We start from the raw sequence: 16,425 nt of genomic DNA, 5'->3' as shown, positions 1-16,425 counted from the left end.
TTTGGTTACGGTTCCCCAATAGGATTGTAAAATTGGGCTAATTTCTCCGCCTTGCTCCGCCGGTAGTGGAGTTTCTGGTGAGGCGGAGAATCCAGCGTTGGTGAGCAAACGACGCTGATCCGTTTCCGATGCTCTGTTCCCCTGTTGGTGGCGGGATCGAGGTTTGTGCCCGTGCGCCAGCGGCAGAGTGCAAATGGATCATTCAGACGTACGTGGTGGACCTCGCAGTGGGCCAAGGGGATAATCCCTTAAGGGGGTGTCCCCAAAGTCCACCCGAGGACCACCCTCCCTTCTCACAATGCAAGACCTACCCACCATGTTCTGTGTATTATAATGGTATAAAGCCACCAATCACTCATCAGAAATTGCGCAAACCCATTTTAGGTTCAGTTATTAATTCTAGGCACAAGTGAACATGTATACATGGATGGAAAGCTTGAAAACATCAGGGCCGGGATTCTCCGAGCCTCCGCGCCGCAATCGTGCTCGGCGTGGGGGTGGTGAATGGGGGGGGGGGGGGCCCTCCACGACGGCTGGGCCTGCGATCGGGGGCCACCGATCGGCGAGCGCGCACGATCTGGGGGTGGGAGGGGGCTACATCTTCGGCGCCGGCCCACTGATTGGTCCGCCATGTCGCGCATGGCTCGGACCCACGGCTGGAAGTGCAGGGCCCCGTAATGGCAGCTGGAGCTGCCGGGAGCACTCCGGGGGCCTGCTAGCCCCCTTAAAAATGGAGAATCAATCCGGACTTTCTAGAAAAAAGCCCGGAGTGATTCGTGTCCGTTTTCTTGCGGGTATGGGGACTTTGCCCCATTATTGGAGAATCCTGCCCCAGAGCTGCGCAAAGTGAAACTGAGGCTGGATCACATGACACACTTCCCTTAAAGTGAGGGCATGCAGCTACCCCTTAAAGGCATATTACAACAAGGTTTACCTAATTCTTTCTGCAAAAGTGCCTGTCATCAGTGAGATGGATAACATTTAACAATGACAAAATATATAAAAACAATGAACAGAGATGATGGGAGATTTGTGGCTGCATTCTCCTCTCTCTAGTTTGTAAACTCTGGCGAAATTCTCCGGTATCGGCGCGATGTCCGCCGACCGGTGCCAAAAACGGCGCAAATCAGTCGGGCATCGCGCCGCCCCAAAGGTGCGGAATCCTCCGCTGAATGAAAGTGAGTTCAGAGAAGAGTACCTTGCTAACGATAATCACATCTGGCGGAAATGCCCCGCCAGCTGGCGCGGAAATGACATTGCCGGGCGGCGCATGCGCGGGAGCGTTAGCGGCCGCTCACGGCATCCCCACGCATGCGCTGTGGAGGGAGTTTCTTCCGCCTCCGCCATGGTGGAGACCGTGGCGAAGGCGGAAGGAAAAGAGTGCCCCCACGGCACAGGCCCGCCCGCGGATCGGTGGGCCCCGATTGCGGGCCAGGCCACCGTGGGGGCACCCCCCGGGGCCAGATCGCCCCACGTCCCCCCCCAGGACCCTGGAGCCCGCCCGCGCCACCTTGTCCCGCCGGTAAGGTAGGTGGTTTAATCCACGCCGGCGGGACAGGCATTCTAGCAGTGGGACTTCGGCCCATCCGGGCCGGAGAATCGCGGGGGGGTGGGCCGCCAACTGGCGCTGTGCGATTCCCACCCCCGCCGAATCTCCGGTGCCGGAGAATTCGGCAACCGGCGGAGACGGGATTCACGCCGATTCTCCGACCCGGCGGGGGGGGGGGGGGGGATTGGAGAATCTTGCCCCTCATCTTTGAATTAAATAGGACTTCCGGGTGCGGCGATGACCAGCTAAGTCGCACGTTTCGGCAGCTCCCGGTGGAACGGACTTTTGGGCTCTTGATAGGAGCCCCAACGGCAAATTTAACGGCTAAAAACACCGTGCGGTAAACCAGAAGGGAATTCCCCCTGGACACGGATGGAAAAAGGAGAGGAAAGTGGCCGGATTGCAGCGGATCCTTTGGAACAGCGGCAAGGAAGGCAAGCAAAAACCAAGATGGCGTCGGAAGGTGGCAGTTTCATATGGGGCCCTGAACAACAAGAGTTCTTGAAATGCTGCGTGGAGGAGATAAAAAAGGAAATGAAGAAAGAGCTGTTGGCCCCGATACTACAGGCGATCGAAGGGCTAAAGGAGGAACAAAAGACCCAGGAGCAGGAGCTTCGGGTCGTGAAGGCGAAGGCAGCCGAGAATGAGGACGATATACAGGGCCTGGTGGTGAAGACGGAGATACAGGAGGCACATCAGAAACAATGTGTGGAGAGGTTGGAGGCACTGGAAAATAACGCAAGGAGGAACAACCTGAGGATTCTTGGTCTTCCTGAAGGTGTGGAGGGGGCGGACGTCGGGGCATATGTGAGCACGATGCTGCACTCGTTAATGGGAGCGGAGGCCCCGACGGGTCCGTTGGAGGTGGAGGGAGCGTACCGAGTTATGGTGCGAGGATCGAGAGCAGGAGAAACTCCCAGAGCCATAGTGGTGAGATTCCTCCGTTTTAAGGATAGAGAAATGGTCCTTAGATGGGCGAAGAGAACTCGGTGCAGTAAATGGGAGAACGCGGTGATCCGCGTTTATCAAGACTGGAGTGCGGAGGTGGCGAGAAGGAGGGCGAGCTTTAATCGGGCCAAGGCGGTGCTTCATAAAAGGAAGATAAAATTTGGAATGCTGCAACCGGCAAGACTGTGGGTCACATATCAAGGGAGGCACCACTACTTTGAGACGGCGGATGAAGCGTGGACTTTTATTGTAGAAGAGAAACTGGAATGAGTGGACTATTAAAAAGAACGTTTGGACAAAGTGGTGGGGCGAATGTGGGGGGCGAAGAGGGGTTTTATGTTCTAATCCTGCGGTATGGTAACTTTTCTCTCTCCCACAGGTGGTGATGGGGGGAGGTGGGGAGGGAGAGGAGATGGGGCGTTGGCCATGGGGGGCGGGGCCAAGGGAGAAGCGCGGGCTTGGTTCCCGCGCTATGATAATTATGGCGGGAATAGAGAAGCAGGAAGGAGGGGGCGTCGCACGGTGCGAGCCGTGGTCACGGGGGGAAGCCGAGGTCAGCCAGAGTTTGCTGACTTCTGGGAGCAACATGGGGGGAGTAATTACGCCAGCGGGGGGTCTAGCGGGGGGGGGGGGGGTGGGAGGGGGGAATTACTGGGTTGCTGCTGCTGGGGAAAGGGGGGAGTGGGTACGGGAGAGGATGGGCGGGGGGGCACCGCCTGGGGGAGATACAGCTGCGTGGGAACTGGGTGAGAAGCTGGAAAAAGATGATGGCTAATCGGCAAGGGGGGGGGGGGGGTGGGAAGCCCCCCAACTCGGCTGATCACGTGGAACGTGAGAGGGCTCAACGGGCCGATAAAGAGGGCACGGGTACTCGCACACCTTAAGAAACTTAAAGCAGATGTGGTTATGTTACAGGAAACGCACCTGAAACTGATAGACCAGGTTAGGCTGCGCAAAGGATGGGTGGGGCAGGTGTTCCATTCGGGGCTGGATGCGAAAAACAGGGGAGTGGCTATATTAGTGGGGAAGCGGGTAATGTTCGAGGCAAAGACTATAGTGGCGGATAACGGGGGCAGATACGTGATGGTGAGTGGCAAACTACAGGGAGAGATGGTGGTTTTGGTAAACGTGTATGCCCCGAACTGGGATGATGCCAATTTTATGAGGCGAATGCTAGGACGCATTCCGGACCTAGAGACGGGAAAGCTGATAATGGGGGGAGACTTTAACACGGTGTTGGAACCAGGGCTGGATAGGTCGAAGTCCAGGACTGGCAGGAGGCCGGCAGCAGCCAAGGTGCTTAAAGATTTTATGGAGCAGATGGGAGGTGTGGACCCGTGGAGATTCAGTAGACCTAGGAGTAAGGAGTTCTCGTTTTTCTCCTATGTCCATAAAGTCTATTCGCGCATAGACTTTTTTGTGCTGGGTAGGGCATTGATCCCGAAGGTGAGGGGAACGGAATATACGGCTATAGCCATTTCGGATCATGCCCCACATTGGGTGGACTTGGAGATAGGGGAGGAAACAGGAGGGCGCCCACCCTGGAGAATGGACATGGGACTAATGGCGGATGAGGGGGTGTGTCTAAGGGTGAGGGGATGGATTGAAAAGTACTTGGAACTCAATGACAATGGGGAGGTCCAGGTGGGAGTGGTCTGGGAGGCGTTGAAGGCGGTGGTTAGGGGGGAGCTGATATCAATAAGGGCACATAAAGGGAAGCAGGAGAGTAAGGAACGGGAGCGGTTGCTGCAAGAACTTTTGAGGGTGGACAGACAATATGCGGAAGCACCGGAGGAGGGATTGGACAGGGAAAGGCAAAGGCTGCATGTGGAATTTGACTTGCTGACTACAGGCACTGCAGAGGCACAATGGAGGAAGGCGCAGGGTGTACAGTATGAATATGGGGAGAAGGCGAGCAGATTGCTGGCACACCAATTGAGGAAAAGGGGAGCAGCGAGGGAAATAGGGGGAGTGAGGGACGAGGATGGAGAGATGGAGCGGGGAGCGGAGAGAGTGAATGAAGTGTTCAGGACATTTTATAAAAAACTATATGAAGCTCAACCCCCGGATGGGAGGGAGAGAATGATGGACTTTTTGGATCGGCTGGAAATTCCCAAGGTGAAAGAGCAGGAAAGGGTGGGACTGGGAGCACAGATCGAGGTAGAAGAAGTGGTGAAAGGAATTAGGAACATGCAGACGGGAAAGGCCCCGGGACCGGACGGATTCCCAGTTGAATTCTACAGAAAATATTTGGACTTGCTCGCCCCGGTACTGACGAGGACCTTTAACGAGGCAAAGGAAAGGGGACAACTGCCCCCGACTATGTCTGAAGCAACGATATCGCTTCTCTTAAAGAAGGAAAAGGACCCGCTACAATGCGGGTCCTACAGACCAATTTCCCTCCTAAATGTGGATGCCAAGGTCCTGACCAAGGTAATGGCAATGAGAATAGAGGAATGTGTCCCGGGGGTGGTTCACGAGGACCAAACTGGGTTTGTGAAGGGGAGACAGCTGAACACGAATATACGGAGGCTGTTAGGGGTAATGATGATGGCCCCACCAGAGGGTGAAACGGAGATAGTAGTGGCGATGGACGCCGAGAAAGCATTTGATAGAGTGGAATGGGATTATTTGTGGGAGGTGTTGAGGAGATTTGGTTTTGGAGAGGGGTATGTTAGATGGGTGCAGCTATTGTATAGGGCCCCAGTGGCGAGTGTGGTCACGAACGGACGGGGATCGGCATATTTTCGGCTCCATAGAGGGACAAGGCAGGGATGTCCTCTGTCCCCATTACTGTTTGCACTGGCGATTGAGCCACTGGCGATAGCGCTGAGGGGTTCCAAGAGATGGAGGGGAGTACTTAGGGGAGGAGAAGAACACCGGGTATCCTTGTATGCGGATGATTTGCTACTATATGTGGCGGATCCGGCGGAGGGGATGCCAGAAATAATGCGGATACTTGGGGAGTTTGGGGATTTTTCACGGTATAAATTGAACATGGGGAAGAGTGAGCTGTTTGTGGTGCATCCAGGGGAGCAGAGTAGAGAAATAGAGGACCTACCGTTGAGGAAGGTAACAAGAGACTTTCGTTACCTGGGGATCCAGATAGCTAAGAACTGGGGCACATTGCACAGGCTAAATTTAACACGGTTGGTGGAACAGATGGAGGAAGATTTCAAGAGATGGGATATGGTAGCCCTGTCAATGGCAGGGAGGGTGCAGGCGGTTAAGATGGTGGTCCTCCCGAGATTCCTCTTTGTGTTTCAGTGCCTCCCGGTGGTGGTCACGAAGGCTTTTTTTAAAAGGATAGAAAAGAGCATCATGGGTTTTGTTTGGGCCGGGAAGACTCCGAGAGTGAGGAAGGGATTCTTACAGCGTAGTAGGAATAGGGGGGGGCTGGCACTACCGAGCCTAAGTGAGTACTATTGGGCCGCTAATATTTCAATGGTGAGTAAGTGGATGGGAGAGGAGGAGGGAGCGGCGTGGAAGAGATTAGAGAGGGCGTCCTGTAGGGGGACTAGCCTGCAGGCTATGGTGACAGCCCCATTGCCGTTCTCACCGAGGAACTACACCACAAGCCCGGTGGTGGTAGCTACACTGAAGATTTGGGGACAGTGGAGACGACATAGGGGAAAGACTGGAGCATTGGGGGGGTCCACTATAAGAAACAACCATAGGTTTGCCCCGGGGGAAATGGATGGGGGATATGGAATGTGGCAAAGAGCGGGAATAACGCAACTGAAAGATCTATTTGTGGATGGGAAGTTCGCAAGTCTGGGAGCGCTGACCGAGAAATATGGGTTGCCCCAAGGGAATGCATTCAGGTATATGCAATTGAGGGCTTTTGCGAGGCAACAGGTGAGGGAATTTCCGCAGCTCCCGACACAAGAGGTGCAGGACAGAGTGATCTCAAAGAAATGGGTGGGGGATGGTAAGGTGTCAGATATATATAGGGAAATGAGGGACAAAGGGGAGACTATGGTGGATGAACTAAAAGGGAAATGGGAAGAAGAGCTGGGGGAGGAGATCGAGGAGGGGCTGTGGGCAGATGCCCTAAGCAGGGTAAACTCGTCGTCCTCGTGTGCCAGGCTAAGCCTGATTCAGTTTAAGGTAATACACAGGGCGCATATGACTGGAACACGGCTCAGTAAATTTTTTGGGGTGGAGGATAGGTGTGCGAGGTGCTCGAGAAGCCCAGCGAATCATACCCATATGTTTTGGTCATGCCCGGCACTACAGGGGTTTTGGATGGGGGTGACAAAGGCGCTTTCAAAAGTAGTAGGAGTCCGGGTCGAACCAAGCTGGGGGTTGGCTATATTTGGGGTTGCACAAGAGCCGGGAGTGCAGGAGGCGAGAGATGCTGATGTTTTGGCCTTTGCGTCCCTAGTAGCCCGGCGCAGGATATTGTTAATGTGGAAAGAAGCCAAGCCCCCGGGGGTGGAGACCTGGATAAATGACATGGCGGGGTTCATAAAGCTAGAGCGGATTAAGTTCGTCCTAAGGGGGTCGGCTCAAGGGTTCACCAGGCGGTGGCAACCGTTCGTCGAATATCTTGCGGATAGATAGATGGGGGAAAAAAGAAGGCAGCAGCAGCAGCCCAGGATTTGGGGGGGGGGGGGGGGGGGAGGGATGGGGGTGGGTGGGCGGGGGGGGGGGTGTAGCTTGTGACAAAGCAGTTGCCAATTAGGGCTAGTTTTTATTTTTGTTATTTAATATTTATTTATTTTTTGTTTATATAAAATAGGTCATTGTTATCTGTATTGTTATAATGTTGTGTAAAGGATGCACAATGTACTGTGTTGGTTGACCAAAAATTCTCAATAAAATATTTATTAAAAAAAAAATCTTTGAATTAAATACAACTGCAGCACAGAGCAAAATATTGACCTAGGTGCTCAAACTCAAAGGTGAAACACCAGGAGAATAATCTGCTCATTCTGACACAGAAAGCTGGATATGACCAGTCTTGTTGGGCGGGAGATGTTTGGGGAGGGGCTGTATATGACAAAGTGGATGCAGACGCCTGCCTGCTATCTGTTAGAATTTAACTAGTGGCAGTGAAGGTGGAGTATGCCCCACTTGCCCAGATTCCAATTCTACCTTTTCAGGGACCAATTAAGTACCTCTTTCCCACTGCCCCCCTTCCTCCCAAAAATACCAATGGATGGGCCTGCTGCTGCCCGGTAAACTCTAGAGGCCTCCCTGCGGGCTCAATGGTATTCCTTCTCAATCGGGTACTCAATGGCAATGTTGGTATTCGTGGACAGCACGGTAGCACTGTTGCTTCACAGCTCCTGGGTCCCAGGTTTGATTCCCGGCTTGGGTCACTGTGCAGAGTCTACACGTACTCCCGTGTCTGCGTGGGTTTCCTCCGGGTGCTTCGGTTTCCTCCACAGTCCAAAGATGTGCAGGTTAGGTTGATTGGCCATGATAAATTGCCCCTAGTGTTTAAAAAGGTGAGGTGGGGTTACTGGGTTATGGGGATAGGGTGGAGGCATGGGCTTAAGTAGGATGCTCTTTGCAAGAGCCAGTGCACACCCGATGGGCCGAATGGCTTCCTTCTGCACTGTAAATTCTATGATTCTCTGATTTATTGCAAGGGGAATTAAGTATAAAGGTAGGGAAGTGTTGCTATAGCTGTCCAGGGCCTTAGATATGACTGGATCTGGAGTACTGAGTACAGTTTTGATCTCCTTAGTTAAGAAAGGATACAATTGCAATTGACTCAGCTCAGAGAAGGTCACTCAACTGCTTCCTGGAATTAAAGGGTTATCTTATAAAGAAAGATTAAACAGGTTAGACACAGAGCCATTTAAATTTAGAAAAATGAGGTGATCTTATTGAAACATATAAGGTCCTGTTGGCATGTGACAAGGTAGATGCTGAGAAGATTGTTGCTGATTTTCTCCTTGGTTCAATTGCTCTGTTTTATTAACTTTGCTCTCGAGTCGCCAGGTATACCGCCACGAGGTTTAAGTCCGAGTAATGATCAATAACCCAATACACCGATTAGTAAGATTTAAATCAAAGCACGTTTATTATACACAGTAATCGCTACTCATGCACAAATTCTACGTCTAAGCTACTTCTACAACTAACAGGCCTATACTTAACTTCGGACTGGCCCACCAGGTCATGGGAACAAATGGCCTTTCGTTCGGGTTCTGAGTCTGCGGGATTCGAAGTTGGTACGGATTGGTAGCTACGAGCGCCTATCTAGTAGCGAGCGTTGAATTAAGCCTTACTTCTGTCGGTCGTCACTGCACCGGTCACGGTCAATGTTGGTACGTGTTGCTGGGTGACCCGGACAGGACGCAGAGGTGAAGAAGAGGAGAGCGATTTGAACTTGGGGCTCAACTCTTATAGTCCCCAGGGGCTTCCCGCCTTTTGGGGTGGACCCTGTACCTGGTACCAAGTGATTGGACTTTGTCCCAATCGCTTGGTTCGATTTTCTCCAATACTGGAGCGGTTCCCCGATCGATGGGCGGTCTTGAGGTGCTCGTTCACCTCCTTTCTGTTGGCTCCTGTTGGCGCCGCGGAGTCTGGCTTTGCTTTGTGTGTCCAAAATGTTACTTATTGTTCCCGGGGGTTGCTCATCAGTATGCAGATGGCTGCTACTTTGTTATGCTGATGGTCGCTGGTATCGATGTTGTCTGGCCTTTGCAGAGGTAAATACACAGCAAACCTGCAGCTGCTGGTTTCTGTCTATGTTGGATGACTTTCCCATCAGCCTTTGCCGTTCGCCATTTTAACTCGGGAGTTGGCCAATTTAGGTGGCTACAAGATGTTTCCTCTTCTGGGGGAGTCTAGAACTAGGGGACACAGTTTAAAAATTAGGTGTCTTCCATTTAAGACTGAGATCAGGAGAAATGGCAACTAATTGGCTGTTGGAGAGATCCTTCTTACAAATGGCTGAGGTGGGGTTCCCCCCACCTTTTGGACCTGTCTTTGGAACCCCATGCTACCCTGACTAAATCTAGCCCAGTCTTATAAAATGCAGTAGGGTACAGTGCCTTGTGAGAAATGTACAGTTGGTTGGAGATTCTCATATTTCAAGATTATGTGTGACTAATCTGGTGCATAATTGAACATGGAATAATTACTGCAATATGTGGCTCAAACTACGTTCAAATTGAGTAGAAACAAAGTATGTAGATTACAGCTAAGGAAAGTGCCATGTGGGTCAGTGTTACCAAGGGCCCTTGTGGGTAGCTGTGTCTATTCCTTTACCTTGGTTCAGTGTGGCTACATTAATTCGACTCCACTGAAGAAAATTTGTAACATTTTTCCTGTTTAGGTTGATGCCCTAGCCGGAATTCTCCGGCCACAGGGATACTCTGTTCCAGCCGGCAGCGCATCCCCGCCCGTGGGTTTCCTGGCTGCATGGGGTGGCTTCAACGGGAAATTCCATTGACAAACGGTGGGAGGAGAGAATACTACCGCCAGCAAATAGCATGCCGCAGAGAAACTCGCAGCGGGGAACAGCAGAATCCCGCCCCCTATCTTTCATTTGAATGAATCTTCATACAAATCTCAGTATATCTCCCGAAGAATGTGTATTTTTGCTACATATTACCATTTCACTGTGTTCTTGTATGTATATACTTTTAGAAACACATAGGTCACTCATATGCCAGTAACAACTTTTGCTTTGTAATTTTCATGGTTATATCTTTTCCTGCAAGAATTAACTGGTGAGAATTCTGTATTATTATGCACATCGTAGTGCAGAACTTGAATATTGCCGAAAAGAGACACATGTCGCTGAAGCTTTTCATCTTGCACTCATCAGGACAAATGCAAGAATGTCAAATTGTTGTGATCCTTTGAAATTAGACATTCTTCCATTTGTCCTGATAGTGCAAGTCAAAAAGTCTGGGCACCATGCCTTTCTTTTCAGCAATATTTCACACTTACTGCAATGCTATCCTGCGTGCTTACCACATTACACCCAAGGAAAAAGAACTTGAGTCCTTTCTGCTCTGCTACACCAAGACCCGGATAATGATAGTTGAAAACACAGTATTTTCTGTCCATCTACTGTCGGACATTTTTGAAAATTAGAACTGACCTATTGAACCTCATTGAACTGTTCTGACAGATCATCCCACCCAGCGAGCACAGAGTTGGTTGGTCGTCGGGTAATGGGGCGGCCGTTGAGTTCCGATCTTGCAACGCTGGTGGTGTCCATATGCTGAGGGGTAGACAAGATGGCGGTACCCGGAGATCTTGGGGGTTACAAAATGGCGGCGCCCATGGAACGCATGTTGCGGGGGTGGAGCAAGATGGTGGCGCCCATGAAATGCACGGAGGGTAAGACGGCATCGCCCACTGATCGCACATGGTCTGGGGGGGAGGAGAAGATGGCGGCGCCCCTTGTCCGTGCTGGGGGGTGTGGGGGCGATCGCGGCCACTGAACGGGCCTGGTACACCGCGGCGAAGTGGCCCTTCTTCCCGCAGGCTTTACAAAGGGCAGCACGGGCCGGGCAGCGTTGGCGGGGGTGCTTTTGCTGGCCGCAAAAGTAGCATCGGGGCCCCTCGGGGTTTGCTGGCTGGCATGCAGCGCAGGCGTATTGGGTGGGCAGTGCCCCCGCTGGGGCGGCTGCCTGTGAGGTCCTTGAAGCATAGGAGGGGTGGGCTGCGCGGCTGGGGCGTAGGACTGGACATTGCGCAGGGCGACCGTCATGGAGAGCGCTAGCGTTTTAGTCCCCGCGAGGTCGCGCAGGGCCCCTTCTAGGAGCCGCTGACGTATGATGTCTCACCCAATTCCGGTCACAAAGGCATCCCTCCTAAGGAGGTCTGAGTGTTCCTTAGCTGTAACGTCCTGGCAGTCACAGTACAGACTAGTGGGATTAGGGCCCTCCAGAAGTCTTCTATGAACTCACCCGGTAGTTGAGAACGAGTTGCGAGCGCCTGGCTGGCGAAGAACGTGTTTGTCTTCTGCTCGTAATTGTCCTTGAGTCAAGTTATGGCTTTGGTGTAGTTTGACGCATCCTGGATCAGCGGGAAGACTTTGGAGCTGAACCTGGAATATAAGATCTGGATCTTCTGAGCCTCTGGAACAGGGGTCAGCACTGCGTTGATATACGCTTCAAAGCAAGCTAGCCAGTGCTGGAAGTCCTTTCTGACGTAGCTTGAGTGCGGGTCCAGCTGCAGGCGATCTGGTTTAATACGGAGGTCCATCCTTCGAAACTGATACCAATAAATTGAGGCATGATCAATTTGACTTAAAGACGAAAGTTGAATCCAAACTGAGGCTTTATTGGTGTCAGATGTGTGGCCTCCCACAGCAGCTGGCGAAATGGCTGCGAGCTGGGGGACACACATATTTATACCCCGCCTGCTGGGCGGAGCCAGCAGGCAGGGACAACAGGCGAACCTGTAGTGCAGGTTCTACCGTACAACCTCTAATAGTAAGTACAACAGTGGTTTACCACACTGACATGATGCGATTTTCATTATTTTAACTGAAAATCCAGTGCCCAAAGGTATTCTAATATTCTTCTTTGTAATCTGCGGTTGGGAAAGTTAGTCCATTTCATGCCAATTGTCTTGAAATCAGAGGTACCGAATATATTTTTGTCATAGCTTCATCTTTAAGTCATACACATCAGGATACTCACCAGAATAACCAAGAACAAAGAAAAGTACAGCACAGGAACAGGCCCTTCGGCCCTCCAAACCTGTGCCGACCATGCTGCCCGTCTGAACTAAAATCTTCTACACTTCCTGGGTCCGTATCCCTCTATTCCCATCCTATTCATGTATTTGTCAAGATGCCCCTTAAATGTCACTATCGTCCCTCCTTCCACCACCACCTCCGGCAGCGAATTCCAGGCACCCACTACCCTCTGTGTAAAAAAAAAAAAACGTGCCTCGTACATCTCTAAACCTTGCCCCTCGCACCTTAAACGTATGCCCCCTAGTAATTGACCCCTCTACCCTGGGGAAAAGCCTCTGACTATCCACTCTGTCTATGCCCCTCATAATTTTGTAGACCTCTATCAGGTCGCCCCTCAACCTACATTGTTCCAGTGAGAACACACCGAGTTTATTCAACCGCTCCTCATAGCTAATGCCCTCCATACCAGGCAACATCCTGGTAAATCTCTTCTGCACCCTCTCTAAAGCCTCCACATCCTTCTGGTAGTGTGGCCACCAAAATTGAACACTATACGCCAAGTGTGGCCTAACTAAGGTTCTATACAGCTGCAACATGACTTGCCAATTCTTATACTCAATGCCCCGGCCAATGAAGGCAAGCATGTCGTAAGCCTTCTTGACTACCTTCTCCACCTGTGTTGCCCCTTTCAGTGACCTGTGGACTTGTACACCTAGATCTCTCTGACTGTCAATACTCTTGAGGGTTCTACCATTCACTGTATATTCCCTACCTCTTAGACCTTCCAAAATGCATTACTTCATATTTGTCCGGATTAAACTCCATCTGCCATCTCTCTGCCCAAGCTTCCAAACGATCTAAATCCTGCTGTATCCTTTGACAGTCCTCATCGCTATCCGCAATTCCACCAACCTTTGTGTCGTCTGCAAACTTACTAATCAGACCATTTACATTTTCCTCCAAATCATTTATATATACTACGAACAGCAAAGGTCCTAGCACTGATCCCTGCCGAACACCACTAGTCACAGCCCTCCAGTCAGAAAAGCACCCTTCCATTGCTACTCTCTGCCTTCTATGACCTAGCCAGTTCTGTATCCATTTTGCCAGCTCACCCCTAATCCCGTGTGACTTCACCTTTTGTACCAGTCTACCATGAGGGACCTTGTCAAAGGCCTTACTGAAGTCCATATAGACAACATCCACTGCCCTACCTGCATCAATCATCTTGATGACTGAAGTGTTGGGTGCTCTGAGGTACAGACGAACCAACACGGTTGCGATTGGTACAACGCAGTTTTATTCCACTAAACTATTTATACATCAAACTTGGTACTCAGCACGTTGTGACTGTGTGAGTGTCTTGCTTTGAGGTCCTGGCCCTGTGCCGTCTCCAGATGGACTGCCCAGGAAGTGTCGTGTTTCTTGTTTTATACTGTGTCTGCTCTTGTCTGTGATTGGCTATCGTGTTGTGTGCTAATTGGTCCGTTGCTCTGTCTGTCATTATGTATGTGTTATGATGTATGTTTGAATATCATGACATCCCCCCTTTTTTACAAGATTATGTGCCTACGTGGTTATAAATATAAATGTGTCCTGAGTGCAGCTAAATGTGTGTGTGTGCGTAATATTTACATCATGTACATAGGGCTTAACTATATACAAGGGGCGATGTCAGGTGTGACATGCTAACAAGGTTATACCATAACAAAAAGAAAAACAACGTAGAAATTTGGAACGATCAAACGAATGCCTGTAACGAGAAAACAGAGATATGTTATAAAAAAGTGGTTGCAAAAGTTCAACGTGTGAACAGTCTCATAAGTCCAGTCTAGTAGGTGGGTGACGAATTCGGGTTGACCGCCTTTAGGGTGGGTCGAGAACCACCGGCTGAGGTGCTGGCCTGGCCATGGGCGGCGACAGAAGGGGCATGGTAAACGGCAGCTCCACGAAGTCTCTATCAGGAACCAGTGGAGGACACGGCGTCTGTGTAAGGTCCAGTTGCGAGCGTGGAAGTAAGCGAAGAGCTCGGCGATTGCGCCTACCCACGGATCCATCAGGCATGCGTACCAGGAACGAGCGGGGAGCCACGCGTCAGAGAACTTCGGCAGGTGCTGACCAGCCACCGTCTGGTAGGTGGATGCGGACGTTGTCTCCAGGGGCCAGGGAGGGAAGATCAGTTGCCCGTGTGTCATACGATCTCTTCTGGCGACCGCGCTGCAGTTGCATCCGGTGCAGTACCGGAGCATGGTCTATTGTTGGTGCCAGGATGGAAGGCACAGTGGTTCTGAGGGCGCGACCCATCAGCAGCTGTGCTGGTGAGAGACCAGTAGCTAGTGGGGCCGAGCGATAGGCCAGCAGGGCGAGGCACAAGTCCGACCCGGCAGCAGCAGCCTTGCAGAGGAGCTGCTTGGCAATGTGAACGCCCTTCTCCGCCTTTCCATTTGACTGGGGGTGCAGAGGGCTGGACGTCACGTGTGTGAAGCCATACGAAGCAGCAAAGGACGACCATTCCTGGCTGGCAAAACAGGGCCCATTGTCCGACATGACAGTCATCGGAATGCCGTGGCGAGCAAAGGTGTCTTTGCAGGCCCTGATGACAGCAGACGACGTTAAATCGTGCAGGCGTATGACTTCAGGGTAGTTTGAGAAGTAGTCAACTATGATGACATAGTCCCTGCCGAGCGCGTGAAACAGGTCGACACCCACTTTCGCCCAGGGGGCTGTCACCAGCTCATGGGGCAGAAGCGTCTCAGGAGGTTGCGCCGGCTGAAACCTTTGGCATGTTGTACAGTTGAGCACCATGATGGCAATATCGGCACAGATGCCCGGCCAGTATACCGCCCCTCGGGCCCTCTGTCTGCACTTCTCGACCCCCAAGTGGCCTTTGTGTAGTTGGTCGAGAACCAGCTGGCGCATGCTGTGCGGAATCACAATCCGGTCCGGCTTCAAAAGGACACCATCAATGATGGCTAGGTCATCCCGTACATTGTAGAACTGCGGGCACTGCCCTTTGAGCCATCCTCCCGTCATGTGGCGCATCACTCAGTGCAGAAGGGGGTCGGCCGCGGTCTCTTGCCGGATACGGGCCAGACTGGAGTCGTCAGCCGGCAGATTTGCCGATGGGAAAGCCACCTGTGCCTCGACCTGACATACGAACCCCACCGCATCTGGCGGCGTGCTCACTGCTCTGGATAGGGCATCCGCCATGATGAGGTCCTTCCCTGGAGTGTAGACCAGTTTGAAGTCGTACCTCCTGAGTTTAAGTAGGATGCGCTGGAGGCGAGGGGTCATCTCGTTCAGGTCCTTGTTTATTATGCTGACCAGGGGGCGGTGGTCAGTTTCGACAGTGAACCGGGGAAGACCATATACTTAATCATGGAACTTGTCTAAACCGGTTAGCAAGCCCAGGCACTCTTTTTCGATCTGCACGTAGCGCTGCTCTGTGGGGGTCATGGCCCGCGATGCATAGGCCACTGGGGCCCATGATGCCGTGTCATCCCTCTGCAGGAGCACTGCTCCAATGCCGGATTGGCTGGCATCAGTTGAGGTTTTGGTGGCACGAGATGTGTCAAAAAACGCCAACACTGGTGCAGTGGTGAGTTTGCGTTTGAGCTCCTCCCATTCCAGCTGGTGTGTGTGTTGCCACTGGAATTCTGTGGATTTTCTGATGAGGTGGGGCAGAGTCGTCGTGTGGGAGGCAAGGTTGGGAATGAACTTCCCCAGGAAGTTGACCATGCCAAGGAAGCGTAGGACAGCTTTCTTGTTGGCCGGCTGCGGCATGGCTGTGATGGCGCTCACCTTTTCTGCATCCGGACGGACCCCTGACCGGGAGATATGGTCCCCCAGGAACTTCAACTCGGTCTGGCCAAAGGAGCACTTGGCTCGGTTGAGGCGCAGGCCGTTTTCCCGTATGCGGGCAAAAACGCGTTGGAGACAATATATCTGCTCCTGCGGTGTGATGGACCAGATGATGACATCGTCCACATATACGCGCACCCCTTCGATGCCTTCCATCATCTGCTCCATGATTCTATGGAAGACCTCGGATGCCGAGATGATGCCAAATGGCATCCGGTTGTAGCAGAACCTGCCGTAAGGGGTGTTGAAGGTGCATAGCTTTGGGCTGGACGGGTCCAGTTGGATCTGCCAAAACCCCTTAGAAGCATCCAGTTTCGTGAATATCTTCGCCTGGGCCATTTCACTGGTGATCTCCTCCCGTTTGGGTATGGGATAATGTTCCCTCATAATATTATTATTGAGGTCTTTGGGGTCAATACAGATACGGAGCTCGCCGGAGGGCTTC

The 16,425-nt window shown here is 51.9% G+C and overlaps 1 protein-coding gene across 2 annotated transcripts in view; it reads left to right on the top strand.

The window, feature by feature from the left end:
- ptprn2 (protein tyrosine phosphatase receptor type N2) overlaps window positions 1-16,425 on the top strand; it is a 1,583,832-nt gene that overhangs the window by 35,700 nt on the left and 1,531,707 nt on the right. The gene's annotated exons all lie outside the window — the stretch shown is intronic.

This window comes from Scyliorhinus torazame, chromosome 6, assembly GCF_047496885.1.
Source record: "Scyliorhinus torazame isolate Kashiwa2021f chromosome 6, sScyTor2.1, whole genome shotgun sequence".
NCBI lineage: Eukaryota > Metazoa > Chordata > Chondrichthyes > Carcharhiniformes > Scyliorhinidae > Scyliorhinus > Scyliorhinus torazame.
The sequence above is the reverse complement of the archived record's forward strand: the minus strand, read 5'-3'. Positions and strand labels throughout refer to the sequence as shown.